The 16,104-nt window shown below is 33.7% G+C and overlaps 1 protein-coding gene and 1 non-coding gene across 2 annotated transcripts in view; both read left to right on the plus strand.

The window, feature by feature from the left end:
- Nucleotides 1-16,104, plus strand: part of LOC138710386 (neurexin 1-like) — a 658,219-nt gene that overhangs the window by 451,616 nt on the left and 190,499 nt on the right. The gene's annotated exons all lie outside the window — the stretch shown is intronic.
- On the plus strand, nucleotides 4,341-4,413 carry TRNAT-CGU (transfer RNA threonine (anticodon CGU)). The gene has a single exon. It is a non-coding gene; the product is annotated as a tRNA-Thr (tRNA).

Genomic DNA, 16,104 nt, shown 5'->3' on the forward strand with positions numbered 1-16,104 from the left:
ATGAAATTCTATCATAAAAATAGAATGAAATTTGTAGCTCATCTACATGATCATAATACAAGACGAAATAAAATTCTTAAATTAGTTGAACCTAAATGTTTCACATCTGCTGCTTTACTACACAGTACAAATTATGATCCACGTCTATATAATTCGATAATAAAATTTCATCCAGAATTGACTACTTTAAGCAATGAAATTTTCAGATCCAGAATTAAAAAATTTATATGACAGACTTCCCTGTATTTATATTATGTACTATGTATTGTAAAACAAGTTTATTTCTATCCTAAGTATATTTTTTCTATCTTATCTTGGTTACTATAGCCTATTAACATGAAATGTACTAATTATACTACTAAAATAATTTAACATTAATCCACCAATCTCAGCATCGTCTCTTTTTTCACTCAGTTATTACTAGTATTATTATTTACTAAATTTATTATCGTCTTTATGTGACCTTTTTTCTTCAGTATTTTGTCTATAAATTATGTATACCTATGCAACGGAACTGTCTCCGAACACGAGCTTTGCTCTTTCGGGGTATTTTAATGTAACGTTTTTATGTATATATTTTTTTAGTCCATATATATATATATATATATATATATATATATATATATATATATGCTGTTCCATTTATCTTGTGCACCTATTATAACTTTTTTGTTTGGATAGGTATTGGAATTTTTGTTTTTGAGAGTTATGTTAGAACGAGGGGCTAACATGAGTGTAGGTATTTGGTGCATGTAACTACATTATGGTGCAAGATATACGTGACGTCACCAATTTTTCAAATAGTACTACATACTTTATTCATTTTACATTGATTACACACATTAATGTATCACAATGTCACCTTTCCAATCAATAATAACAACAAAATGCAAAATGAATGTCATCAGAATGTGCAGTTTATTGTGGTGCCCCATTCATCTTGTGCATTAACTAACACAAAACGAAAGACGACTGACGTCCGTACACGTCGTGTGTTGTGTGTTTCTGTGTTAACATGTAAAAAAACCAGAACAACTGCTGACGCCATAATCCACGTACAGTGGTCTGTACGTTCTCCGGACCTTTCGTCACTCGACGTCTTCCTATGGGGAACTGTAAAGGACAGTGTGTACCAGAACATTCTGACAGCATCAGATGACATCCAACAACACATTCGACAGACGTGTGTCCATTCAGCCAGCAACATGCCGGACAGTCATACTGTCTTTCGGGGAACGCCTTCGAATGCATTAATGTGAATGGTCACCATTTGGAACATCTTCTGTGACTCTCAAAGCATAACATTATTACATTGGAAGTACGTTTTTGTTTCGTTTTGTTGTTGCTATTGATTAGGAAGGTGACATTGTGATACATTTTTGAACTCGTCTTAATGTGTGTAATCAATGTAACATGATTAAAGTATGTAGTGCTATATGAAAATTTGACGACGTCACGTGCATCTTGTACCATAATACGAGTATAGTTACATGCACCAAATCTCCAAACTCATGTTAGCCCCTCGTTCTAACATAACGCTCAGAAACAAAAATTCCAATACCTATCCAAACAAAAAAGTCATAATAGGTGCACTAGATAAATGGGAAACCACACACACACACACACACACACACACACACATATATATCTGTATGTGTAGCTATGTGTGTGTGTGTGTCTGTGTCTGTGTCTGTGTGACTGCTGACGTGAAATATCTGTGACAAAATATCGCTATCTGTCTCTGGTTACATAATATCAAGAGTACTGAATATTCGTTATTTTCCAACTGATCTTTCTATGACCTATGATCAACTTAACTCTTATGACTGTAAAGTAGACCACTAACTATTAACTATTCAAAAAACTTCAATTTACCCATACCCAATTCCATTGCAAAATGATCAACTGATTCAATACCTACAATATGAACTCGTGGTAAAATCTATTGAATTAATGCCGTCACGTTTTGCAGTAATGTTTACATTCAATACTTTATCTCCATCCCACTCCTATGCTAGTAAGTATGCATACAATACGCATAAATAGCCATTCCTGTGATCAGTGGCGTACCGCTGCCACTTTGAAATGTTGGCATGATCGCATGTCGGTGCAGCTGCTACTCTAGCATGAACACCACTGAAAACCGGAATACATAATGCAGGCGAGTCAAGACGAACGTGCATGGTAAGGACAGGGGTAGTATAGGCTACTCACGTTCATTATGAATACGTTTAAAAACGAGACGGTATTAATGGAATTCAGTTTAGAAGAGTTTAACTTTTGGCACATAATACCAATTTCTGTTTACCCAACTCCATTTCAACATTATCAACTGTTTTAATACCTGTAATATAACTTCGTGGCACAAGAGCTTAACTTTTGACATTCCCTCAATCAGTTGTTAATTCCTTATTTATTATTAATGATAGGTGTGAATTACTTATTTTGGATTTTCAAATATAAGCGACCGATTTTTTGCATGAAGGTATTATTTGTGAGGATTGTAAGTAAAAGTATTCAGTTTTCACCTTAGAGATTAGAGAAATCTTACTGACTTCTCATCCTTGGATATTTCATCTGTTTCATCTGTAGGCTATGTTATTTCTCGATGTTAAAATATCAACGATAAAAGTCACAGTTATACGGAGTGTTTCGAAATTTAACCGAAGAAATTCAAGAGGCTGTGAAGGAGTCTTAGGTAAGTAGGGAACTAGGAGTCAGTGGGTTCGAACTTACACGTAATGGCGTGAAATATTTTTTGTACCAGAATGCCACTGATTGAACCTGCACGTAGCTAAGCGACAAACGTTTGGAAATGTGTAGGATACAATATTGTTGTATCTCTGTGGCACAATCGGTAACATTGTAGATGGTTTGTGCCAGAAAATGAGGTTGAAAATTGTAACTTCAGCAGGTAGACTATTTTATTTATTTATTTTTATTTAAAGTGCGTAACTTTAAACTAGTGTTGTAACATTAAAAAGCCAGCTGTAGTTATTTCATAATGTGCAAAATAATGAAAATAATTGTTTAGAAGTTTGAAGAAGAAATGTAGTTCGAGAGATGCATATCTATTACTCTGCACAAGTCACAGTACATTTATCAATTAACTTGCAGTGTAAAGTAGTAGCAAAAAAAAAACCGGACCGACCCTTGTAGCTGATACCAAAGAATCCTGTGCTGTATTTTGTGTCAAACTGTGGTAATTTCAATGTGGATAGTGAAGCCAGAGGTATGTACTGCTATTTAATGTAAAAATACGCAGTTATCTTTGCCGAACGTCTGTAAGTTTGAGGCACTGAAGGAAACAAAAGACGGTAAGAATCGAACAAATGCAATAACTTTCATTGTTACAATTAATTATACGAGATGGACGAATTTTGTGATTAGCAAAATTTGAATCTATGACACTGAAATCAGGTACAAGGGTCGGTCCGGTTTTTTTTTTTTTTTTTTTTTTTTTTTTTTTTTTTTTTTTTTTTTTTTTTTTTTTTGCCACTCCTGTACATAAATTGTGCATGCCAGTCTTCTGTTTTCTGTTTAATAGAAAATATTTTAAGAATATGGATAAATGAGAAGATAAATAAATTTCCCTTTTGGTCTTCCTTACACGAAGAAGTAAGCAATATTCAGGAATGCATTGCGTACGTATACTGTAATAAAGGAAAACAAATTACTTTTTCACTACTCACTGTCAGTTGGAAAACAAGTTACAGAAATTGTTTAAACTAACGACCTCCGTATAAGTACAGTATTTTTCTGGAAAACATCAAGTACTTTTTCTGAAGTTTATTAATTACTAGCTGAAAGTACCTGGCGTTGCCCGGATTGTTCTTTCTGATTCTTCTTTTAATTAAACTGACTCTTCGGAAATCTCAGAAACTTAACTATAGACAACAAAAACGAATTGTCTTTAATAAACTTTCCTCGTCCATAAAGATGAATCTTTACATAGCGTCACTTACATGAATTAATGAACTTCTTAGCCAAATGTCTGAAAGGATTAACTCAATTTAAAACAGATGCAGATCAGGCAACAAAAGAAAACATTTCATCACGTTCCTTACTTTCAAATGTTTCTTAATTTGTATGCATATATAATATGTATACTGTAATCTATACATATATATGTGTGTGTGTGTGTTTATTTATTTATTCTGGCATAGTTACCGTTATCAGGCGTGCTCTTCCACACCACCAGAAATACAAATAAAATAATAAAAATCAAACTATAAATAAAGTAAAACCATTAACAAAAACAATGTCAACATTGGACATATACGTCAACATATATACCTAACTTGGAGTCAGGCCACAAAGGGAAACATCGACGGATTGAATTCGGCGTAGCTCAGTGGTCTGAGCGCTTGGTACGTAGAACCAAGAACCCGGGTTCGATCCCCGGCGCCGGAGCGAATTTTTCTCCTTAAATATTAAGTGTCAATATTACAGATAAATTCTGTAGGACAAATTAATGTATATACAATATTCAGTCATGGGTGTCAACGTACTAAAAAGCATAGAACCTTTCTGCCGTCTCCTTTCCTCCTCGATCAATCAATCAATCAATGGGAAAATATTAGTTGAAAGGTACACGATGATAATCGCGTCCTTGTAATGATTCTTGGAACTCCTGGATGGCTCAATATTATCTGTCTTTCATGATCCAGAGCCGTCCACCTGAGAAAGACTCTGACATTCGTTAAACCGAACATTGGACCACTCCGCGAGACGGAAGAGCTTCGCATACTGTCTATAGCGCCAGGCGTTCAGTGCAATATAGATGTTAAATGTTATGTTTCATTTAACGACGCCCGCAACTGCCGAGGTTATATCAGCGTCGCCGGTGTGCCGGAATTTTGTTCCGCAGGAGTTCTTTTACATACCAGTAAATCTACTGACATGGGCCTCTTGCATTTAAGCACATGTAAATGCCATCGACCTGGCTCGGGATCGAACCCTCAACCTCGGGCACAGAAGGCCAGCGCTATACCAACTGCACCAACCAAGCCGACAGTAGTAGCAATATATCATTTCTATTTTTCGTAACCTATTGTGCACGACTCTACTACAAACTCTTTATAACCAGACAAATTTCTTCGGTTGAAATCTGAAACACACTGTATATTATAGTCACGGTTGTCACAGGTACTTGAAAATATAATTTAAGTTCATCTTCAGTTATGAGTTCTTTATCTCTGGTACGATTGTGACGTTACTTTAAATAAAGATGGAACTGAAGAATGGAATAGGATGCCACTTAAAGAAACTGTTAATATAAATATTTATTGCTTTACATAGCCTAAATTTTCGACCAAGTTTCAGAACTGCAGCTCTCGTGGCTAACGCGGTCAAGCCTATTTTTCCATCGGCAATGTTGTCTGTAAAGTCATTCCAGCACTTATTTTACAAAATATACACGTATCTCCAAAATTTACTCTAGTCTTGCTGAGTGACTTGATACAGTTTATAATTTGCAGTGAACAACTACGTGACAAATAGACCTATTCATCAATATTGTTCTCTTATTAGGCAGTTCAATATGATCCACGCCAATTAAACAGCGGGAATATTATCCTTCTTTCACAACGACTGTTTTCTGCAGAAAAGTCAAAGGTTAGAATGGTTAAATATTTGAGTTGTTCATTGCAGTTCGTTCGAAAAAGTATGTCATAGTCCATCAATTCCTGATCGTTCTCATCTCTAATTCCGCAAATACTTTAAGAGGCCCGTGAAACTGCACGGAAGGCTTGAAAAGAAGAGCGGAAGATTTTCAAATTATAACTAGCAGTACTGCGAACGCAAGAGATTGAAAGCGGAGTTCTGAAACTGTATATTTTTGTGAATGTTCGGCCGCTCATAATAACGTGGCGGCCATTCCTTTAGATAAGAATGACCCAGAATGTATTTGATATCATATTTCTTTTTTACTACGATTCATAGCAGACGAAATTTCTTAGATTAAGTTTGAGAACACTGACATTTAAAATTTACACAATATTCTTTTTGTTTTCGTATCATTGAAAGTCTTAGCATGGTTATTAGTATAAAATGTATTCTCAATAGCTACAGTTTTATGATAATATTATTTGAATAGTTGATATCTACAACAAATAACTTTAAAAGTACACTGCGAATATTGCAAATTGATAATATCAGATTGTCGTTAGCCAAATAGTTAGCCATAAATGGAGGGAGGACAGAGTATCTCTGCTCTCTTCTCTATTTATGTTAATTGTAATACAGTATAAAATACATCTTCATGTTGATAATCTTTTCACTCATACTCTGTCATCATACTGACAATTTTCACGAGGTAGCCAATGGCAGGCTCATTTAAAAAAGCTCACTGGCACACGAACCGATGATTTATCCATTGCCTTAAATCTGATTCACATAATGATACATATTTCTCACGTTCTCAGCAATAAGAATCACGTATGACGAGCCTGTATTCGAAAAGAATTTTATTTTACCAATAACACTGTCCGGAGAACTTAACCTAATCGTAGAGATTGTTAGACAGATTAACAAAGCTAAAAATATTACCAATTAATATTTGAGAAGAAAAATTCGCTCCGGCGCAGGAGATCGAACCCGGGTCCTTGGTTCTGCGTACCAAGCACTCTGACCACTGTGCCACGCCGAAATCAATCCACAGCACCGGACCGAATTCTCCTCCTTCATTGTTTCCCTTTTGGCCTAACTCCAAGCTAGGCATATATGTTGACGTATATGTCCAATGTCAACTGTCATTATACTAGGAGCGCACTCAGCTGAGTGACTTATTTGGCCGGGATTCCGCAGTTAAGTGCACAGTAATCTGTACAGACATATGCACTGCTAGCTATGAGAATATTATAGATTTATTAATTTGTCATACAACATTTATGTAAACATTTAATATTGTAAAATTAATGTAGGAGAGTATACTGAGTCCTTCTGGGCTACCTCCAATGGGAGGCAGTTATCTTATCTTATCTGTAATATTCTCCTCAAATATCAATTGTCAATATTACAGATATTATTCTGTATGACAAAATGATAAATCTATAATATAACAAAAATATTACGCTTGTTCGTGATGCACAGCCTCACATTTAGCAACGGAACAGGTTGCATATTAGCTCGGGAAACGTGGTAATTTGTATCTTTCGGTAAGAAATCTCCTCTATGTTGAACTCATAAGCAACATTAGAGATAATGTTAAGTCACTGTGTTTCAAGATCAGGTGAACAGTATTTAGTGTTACTTCAGTAAAATAAACAAATTGTTCAGTTCTTGAGAATCAGTTGCCGCAAGTAAATTACTGACGAGGAAAAACAAAAATAATATTTCATAGTGAATTCCAAAATTCAATGCACCTGTTTTAGATAGGAAATGGTGATATTGGTTGCTGACAGAAAATTTACATAGAAATGAAAATCCTTTTCCCCATTTCTCGCCGTGCGATTTTTTCCTGTCTAGAAAAAGAAAAGAGGGCAGAAGAAAAATCTCAGTATTTCATAATAGGGATTTAGGAACTAATTTAAATACCTATATATTGGTATTGCAATATATTGCAAACCTAATTTGGATAATCAATATATATATATATATATATATTTATTGCAAAAAATTATATTGGTATATCGAAACGATTATCGATGTATCCCTATTTCGTATAGATACTAATGGAATTATATTTTTGGGTGTACATTTATTACAATAAACTTACTTAATTTTAATATTCTTTATTAGCATTTAAATTAACATCATAACAGTCAAAACCATAAATGTAAAATTGTAACGAAAAACAATACATTTCCAATACCATATTATGTACTTCGGAACCTAAATCAAAATTATGGTTGAGGTAAGGTGAGCTTAAATGATACAGTGCGAAAGAGTGAAGTGAACTCTACATGGATCAGTATTTTTTATACTGGAATAGGATTCAATTATTCTAATGCTCTATAGAATCCAGTCAATTACACAAATATAATGCTCTTTTCTATCATTTTTAAATGCAAGTAAACAGTACTTGTAATAATTTTTAAATGTAAGTAAACGGTTAACGAACTTTACATTTGTCTGATATAGTAAGTTTCTATTACAAGTTATTGTAACAATTCAACATTTCAAACATCAATGGTGATAATGTTATGAAAAGAATTTTTATGCACTAAAAGATGTAATAAGAAAACAGAATATCAGTAAGGTTGTGCATAGAAATCCTAGCCGTAAACAAATGTCATACTGGTATTAAATCTTTGTTCCTATTTTCATTTCAGAACATACAAATAAAAGTTTTGATAGCCGTTTTGAGGTCAAACGGTTCCTTTTCAGAGTGGGAGTGCTCCTCCCTTGAAAAGCATTAATAGTAAAACCACAGTCTACTATATACAGTCACGAAGCTTAATACTTACTAAATATGCAAACTAAGTTGAAATATACATCCATAAATAGTTGTTCATCACCAGGATCGCTACTATCGCCTCATCACAGACTCTTTCCCAAGCAGACGATAAAATGTATTGTACTTTCGATATCGTGTTCTCTTGAAAAAAATAACACCTTCCTTCCACTATTTAGATGTGAAATACATAAGGTTTATATATTATTTTCATAAAATATATATTATATTCTATAAACTCACCTTCCTGGATCTTTCGGAAGAAGAATAACTCTAACCTATTTTTCTTACAATTTATAGTACTACAAACGTCTCCTTGTCCCATATTATTATTCAAATTATTGTATTTTAGCCATTTACAGTTACTACAATCGATAATGAACATTTCACAGTTTACACAACTTTTCACAAATATGCGAAATACGGCACAGTCAATGCTTTTTCGATCTAGACCAGGCCGTAATGTTTGTTCGGGTTTTCTATTTCAGTGTATGGTGCTCAGTGAAATATTAGGCCTATATTATAACTTTATTGCTTATCATTGCTAAGCTTTATTTAGTGTAATTTGTCCATAAGTTTCATTTACTTCTTGTTGCATAATATGTTGCAGAAATAATTATAAAACTGTGTTATTTTAATGTGAAGAGAATTTTACATGTTAACATAATCTATTCGCATCAACATTTCAAGTTTAGAATGGAAGCTATTTTGAGGTTCAATAAAAATGAATTTATATTGTGATTTTAATTTAGCACATCTAACTTCCTTAATATTGTAGACAGAAAATTTACCATACCACTCCTATGAAATTAGTGTACGTACGATTGTGTTACTTCGTCTCTTAGGTAGTAAATAAATACAATAATTCAGTACTTAATTGCAGTGTTAAAATACAGACAAATAGAATGTGACGGGTGTCATATATGACATTATGTTTAATTATAATGTATAATTGCGAATATAGGAATATAAGTTAAATATAGTAAACATAACCTATAATATCCATATGACATGACATATATATAGGCCTATGTAGTGACAGGGCATTGGAGATCACTAAAATTAGACAGAAAGGGGCAACTGGTACAATAAACATAACCTATAATTTCAACATATCTAAATATTCGTGCGGTGCAACTGAAAATTATTGAATCGTGCATAAATGAATGTACAAGAATTTCGCAATATTTAATCGAAATAAAGGCAGTTATTACACATACGAACAACGTAATTTTCACACCAAAAATAATATTACACCTTAACTCGCAAGGAATTATGTCTGAAGTGTCTCCTAATCATTGTTTTAAATTTTATTAATGCAATTACACTAAATTTTAGAGAAATATATGTTACTCTTTATGCATTCCTATTAATTTATACGGTTGAAACGCCGCCCTTCGTGATCGGGTTAAGCGAGTCACATGGCCTGCCTTACGGCCTGTATTAGATCACGATGGCAGTGACAGTCTATTGTTCCTAGTACTCACAGCGCTCCAAGCGGCTAGCAACTGTCGCGAGAAATGCAACTCGTTGGCAAAAAATCATCCCAAGCTTCGTGACTGTATATAGTAGACTGTGGTAAAACAGTAGTAGATAAAACTTCTGTCTCAGTCTCACGTTCTCACGTGTTGCATTTTGAATTTGAATTACAGTCCAGCCAATCGTAATATGATATTGATTGGATTGGATATTTCAAGGTTGTACAGTTATGCAACTATCCACCATCATTAGCATCTTCTTCTAGGGAATTACTGGATTTGTCTAATGTGGATTTTGTTGTTGATAATGATAATAATAATTAAGAAACTATCAATTTATGAGAAACTCGATATATTACACGAAATATTAAATCAAAATTTCGATACCGGTATATCGATATATCGAAAAGAAAATATTGGTATTTCGTAAAAATCGTTCCCATCTCTACTTCATAAGAACTGAAAGACAATAGTTGCAGAATAGCCCTACCTGTCACGCCTTTGAGAAATCCTTTTTAACAATAATTATGCTAGTTAATTCAGGAAGGATGTAGAGAGCAACCGGAAACTGCTATGGAGTGTTTAGTGTATTAACAGTAATTCAGCTTTTCACAGTTTTCGACCGCGAGATATACCTCCATGTTTCACGGTTGGTGTGGAGTGCTGTTTGTTGTCGGTACACGCCCACATCTAGATTGTTATATAGCTTAAAATTACATTAATTAATGCTCAGCGTTATACCAAATTTAAGAATTAATTAAGCTTACTACTTTATCGTTCCTAAAATTCTTGTAGGAGGATATGCTCAACTGAACCAAAGTTAAGTTACGACTTGTACATCTGATTGGATACTAACATCTCCCCACATGATCACTGATCAGTTAGACCTTTCTGAACTGTCTAGGCGGCTATGTGAAGAATTTTGTCTGGAAGGTTTTAGCGGTGTTAATTACAACAGATTACAGAGGATTGTAAATCCAAGAGTTAAATTATTAGTCGTGACAGTTTTGATAATAATTTCCTAACGACCTCAATCAGAGATAGACTTACTTTTGTGTCGAAAATCCGCTACATGGATCTCCAAGCTTCTTTAGTGCCGCAAACACTGTGCGGAGCTCCCAGCTATTCTTCATTCCTAATGAAAGCTATGCTAAGGAAGTTATACAGTAGTTTAAAAAATGTACTAGGCTATACTTAGCCGGGTTTAAAGCCACTAAACTAGAAATGGACGTTCATGTACATTTACACAGCGTGCCTTCTGTACTTTCACTGGTACGTATTGTTCTGAAGACTGTCTAACCTCTAGGCGCTCTTGACCTTTTTTCTTCACTGAAGCAGTGATCGACAAACATAGACTGCCGCGCTTCAAAAAGAATTAAAGCACATATGCAATCAATTTTGTTTATAAACAGAACTTTTATGAGTCAGTTCTGTATTCTTAGTGCAAATGATATTCAACGACGCTCAGGGTCTGAATTGAATCGTATATGTAAAGTGAATATTTATTTACGGAGGTAGAAAATGGGTGTATTTTGTAGAAAAGTTATTACCAATGTTACAAAATTCAATTCTGCACACCGTTATAAAACATAGCATATTATCCAGTATGGATATGTTGTAAAAGTGGATCGTGAAGGCATTCTGAATGGGTTTACTAATGATAAGCTTAAATGATTTATTTCACTTCGCATCATCGAAAGAACTCGCTCGTCCTTAACCCATTCTCACATGTTATGCTATCGCTTCAGATGAGAATCAGTTCCTCGTGCATGAAATATGTACAGCTGTCAAAAAAAAAAAAAAAAAAAAAAAAAAGAATAAAGTGGCCGCACTCATGAACAGCGAATATTTTTCTAAGTCCACTTCGGATAATTGTGATGTTACATAATGCCTGCGCTTATAGAAGCAGTTTCGAAACTAAGATGTTTATGCAGGCGTCTTTCATATTTGCGTCTTTTAGAGCAGCGGTAGTGTGTTCGCTTAAGAGTTTGAAAGTTGTGAGTTCGAGCCTTGGTCAAGTTAACATTTTATTTTGTTATCGTTCTTTAGCGATGTAAATAATATTCAAGTTATCATTTATATTCTCTTATCGTTTTTATTGATATAAATAATATTAAAGTTGTTATTATTTATATTTTGTTATCGTTATTTAGCGATATGTCATAAATTTAATGTTAGATTTGAAACAATACAGTTGCATAATACTAGTGTTAGTTTTTTCTTCTTGTATATTATATTATACTATCTTGTAACACAATAAAATGAAAAGAAGTTAAGAGGATTTGAACCTGAGACGTTGACATCTAAATTCCAACGTTCTTCCGACTAAGCTACGGGGACACAAGTAAAGAAGCATATGCGGAATATTTGGCCAAATCCCCCTCCACGACGTACTGATGATTTGTGGAAACTCGTCCAGGATGCCTGGGATGCAGAGGCTGAGAATTAAAAAGACTAGTCGATTCCATGCCCACTTGACTGCATGCAAGATGCGATCGAGATGGGAGGAAGATGGACTAAATATTTAATCGTGGCTTTTTGTTTTTTTTTTTTTTTAACTTTTAATTGTTTGAATTTTCTAAGGCAGACGCCAGTAAATTTGTTTTGTTTATGCCGCGAAATTTATTTTTGTTCAGAATATAATCTTACTTTCTTTTCAATTGCAGCCATAATGTCATAATAAATAATTATAACGTCATGCATAATACATTCATGAAACTGATGAGAGCAATTATATTTTCTCTCTATTTCTTAACGCACGACCTCACAAATACCAGCCCGAAGCGCTACCATTAAGCTACAACAGTAACACGGAGGACACTTTAATTGTAACTGTAGATATCAGGCAACGTGGTACAACAACATGTAACATCGCCTATCTCCGAATTATAGCGGAGATATCTGAAGGGAACTTAGTTTCTAGAGAGCGGCCACTTGTTGTACGTCATGTCATTCTTGAACAGTGGAGGATTCTGTCCATCACTGCGTTTAACTCTGCTGCAGAGGCAAGTATGGTAACCAATAGATGATCAAGAAAAATAAACATTAAATCTTGTAATGTTTGTAGTATGTAGTATTTGCATTTGTTATTGCAGACCTCCTGTAACAGGTGTGTTGCTTTATTTTTGGTTACGCTATAGGTTCAAGGCTTTGTATCTTAGATTTCATCGAGACAGCCTCTGGAGCACACACATATCACAATTTAGCGATCACGAACTTGTCTTACCTGAAGTATCTTCAAACTTTTATGAAAGTTCTAGCTCTTCAAAGTTGAGGAAAGATATCACACTTGGGATAAATTTAATAACTCTAGAGGTGAACTTGCAAATTGCTTGTATGTTCCGAGTTTTACAAAGACTACCACGAGGCTGAAGTTTAAGAAAGTTATGATATGAATCAACTTCAAAGTTGGTGTACTTAAAAATTCTGACTTATGTTATGCACTATTAATATTGTTTTCTGTTAGGTAATATCTACGTAATAACACATGAATACAGTACGTTAAAATATATTAGAGTCTAACATAATTTATAACATAAAATTACACAAATTTTTCGCAGGATATTAAACATTGCTTCATGATACAGTGTACATGAACTGACAACTATATAGATTAATATTATTACATGTCAAGAATTTGTCATGTAACACGATTCTAAATTCAGAATGTAAACATTTATAATGACATCGAAATAGTGACGAGGTATGTGCAATACGATATGGATGAAAGAAAGTGTATGTATCCAGTAGGATCTAGTCACACAAAAAGCAGAATAAATTCTAAACTTCGTACTCTCATCTTTATTAAACTACACATAATGTTGAAGAAAAAAAGTTAATAGACTTTAACAGCAAATAATATTACCCAAAATAAGTACAAAAGTTTTGATAAACGTAGTTACAAAAGTCTAACAATGTAAATGAACTGCGGGAAATGACAATTGGAGAGCGAATATGATCACGGATATTAGACAAAACATTTATAAGAAAATATAGCTCACGTTACAAAGATCAGTTAATGGAGGAAGTAGGCTAGTCCACTACAGTTGAATAATTAAATAAATAAATGAAATTTGCAAAATTTAAAACTCTGTATAAATGAATAATTAACTTTGTCTGTAAAAGATTTACATAATGTTAGATTAGCTATGTAAATAGGGTAACAGTTTTCGATGCAAAATATTTCTTTAGATTTAAAATACTAATCAATGTTAATGTTATATTACAAGTTAAGATTTTGGTCTAGAGGTATCTCATATATAGCGGATATTAATGGTAAAAAATTCACAAAATCTTGCATATCTTAAAATTCTGATCCATTTCTATACGAATTGGTGTCACCGATTCACCTTCCCAGTTTGTTGTAGGAGAATTGTTACAAATATGAAATATAGGTACAAATATGAAATAGTGTGATATATATACGACCTGAGACGTGTTGTTTTCTAGCGGAAGCCTTCCAGATTACTACGCACTGATACACTCTTTCGCGGGAATGTGTTAGTTTGCAGTTAGAAGCTGAACTGTTGATACGTTTTTCTTTACTGGTTTTCGGGGAAAGTGAAAATTTCGGCGGTATTTTTTTTTTCTTGAATAGACATTGTTATTTCTCAATGTTAGAAATATTAATTATATACATTCTTAAAGAGAAATACTCTACGTTTATAGCAATGTATATTTAATTGATTTCGTTTTTAAATTGTGATATGTTTTGAACTTTTGAGATTATGAAGTAGCCTACAACATCAGTGTGACACAAATGTGAAATACTAGTATTATTAGTTCAGAAGATTGTAATGGAAATTCTGAAGGCCTCTCTTCAAATTCTACACTATCATCTGTATGTTAACACGTAAATTTTTGTTTTAATGTACAAATCGAATCATTATTTTGCTCGTTTCATTTCCCTTCATCTTTTATGTGTGTTAATTCCGGATCCCAGTGGTCAGCCTCACTTGAGGACGGATGATTTGAAATCTATAACCTGGCTTTCTGTTTCGTTAATGATATTGGCACTTGTAGGAGGAGGGAAAAACCTCACCTTCCAAAAAACTTAGGAAAAAGTAAACTGAAAAGGCAATGCAACAAGCCATAAAACAAGTGCGAGAAAAGAAGTGAGAGATGATTCATCTGAATTCAGTATTACGGTTGGGAAAACATTTTTAATGAAGATACTGAATGCTTGTTCTATGCTTTTTTTATTGGAGGTCATTTTGACTTCGTAATTTTGTTAATAAAAGAGAGAGAACATCAAAAAGTTAACAAGTTTATGAATTCTGAGGGAAACGCTTCATCACTGCACAGTGAACTGCCACCATTTTTAATTTTCAAAAAAATAAATATAAGTATTTTTTTTTTATTCGTAAAAATATATTTTTTTTTTCATATAGCAAGAGGACAGTGTTTTACAGATACCAATATTCACTATTATACAAGATACAGTAATGGAGGACAAAATATTTATTATTTCCAAAAATTTTACTGCTGTAAGCTGTACCTAACCGCTTGAAGAATGATGAGAATTATCATATCTTAAGAAATATCGAATTATTTTTTTTTTCAGCATCACAATTCAGTACCACTATTTTTCGAATAATGTATTTACTTAAAATCTGTCACAATTTCCGTCAATATAGAAATTCGTACGTTTTTCAAGTTTAGTTAATACTAGAATATTAAATTACCTCTTCAGTTATTTGTTGTAATTTATTGATTGAAGTGTTCCAAGAGAAAATGTTTCGTCAAATACGAGCTGCATATCTCTTCTGAATGCTGTGCACGAGCAGGCTTGCAGGATATTAAATATCGTCTCGCGGTTGCTTCCAATTAAGTATATCAGTCATAATTAATATCACCCACTGAAGGGAACATTGTTACCAATCGGGATGCTAAATGATGATAGTAATTAAATTCCGGCGTCGAGTTGGAACCCGCGACCAGAACAACATACTGAACATCTATCACGGCGAGTCCATCTCACTGGATCGAATAACAGTAAATTAAAACAGTCTGGTGTGTGAAGGAATTAACTAGTAACTGGCTGCAATATCAGATACAGCACTCACGTGCTTGCTAATAACCAGATATCCTGTTATACATAATTTCCATAATAATTAGACGTGCCTCAGATTTGAATTAGAATCGCAGAAATGTAATAATTGTATGATTTACATAGCACTGCTCTGTAATATGAATTTTATTGCCAGTGATCTGCCATAATTTGACTGGAGT

The sequence above is a fragment of the Periplaneta americana genome, chromosome 1 (assembly GCF_040183065.1).
Source record: "Periplaneta americana isolate PAMFEO1 chromosome 1, P.americana_PAMFEO1_priV1, whole genome shotgun sequence".
NCBI lineage: Eukaryota > Metazoa > Arthropoda > Insecta > Blattodea > Blattidae > Periplaneta > Periplaneta americana.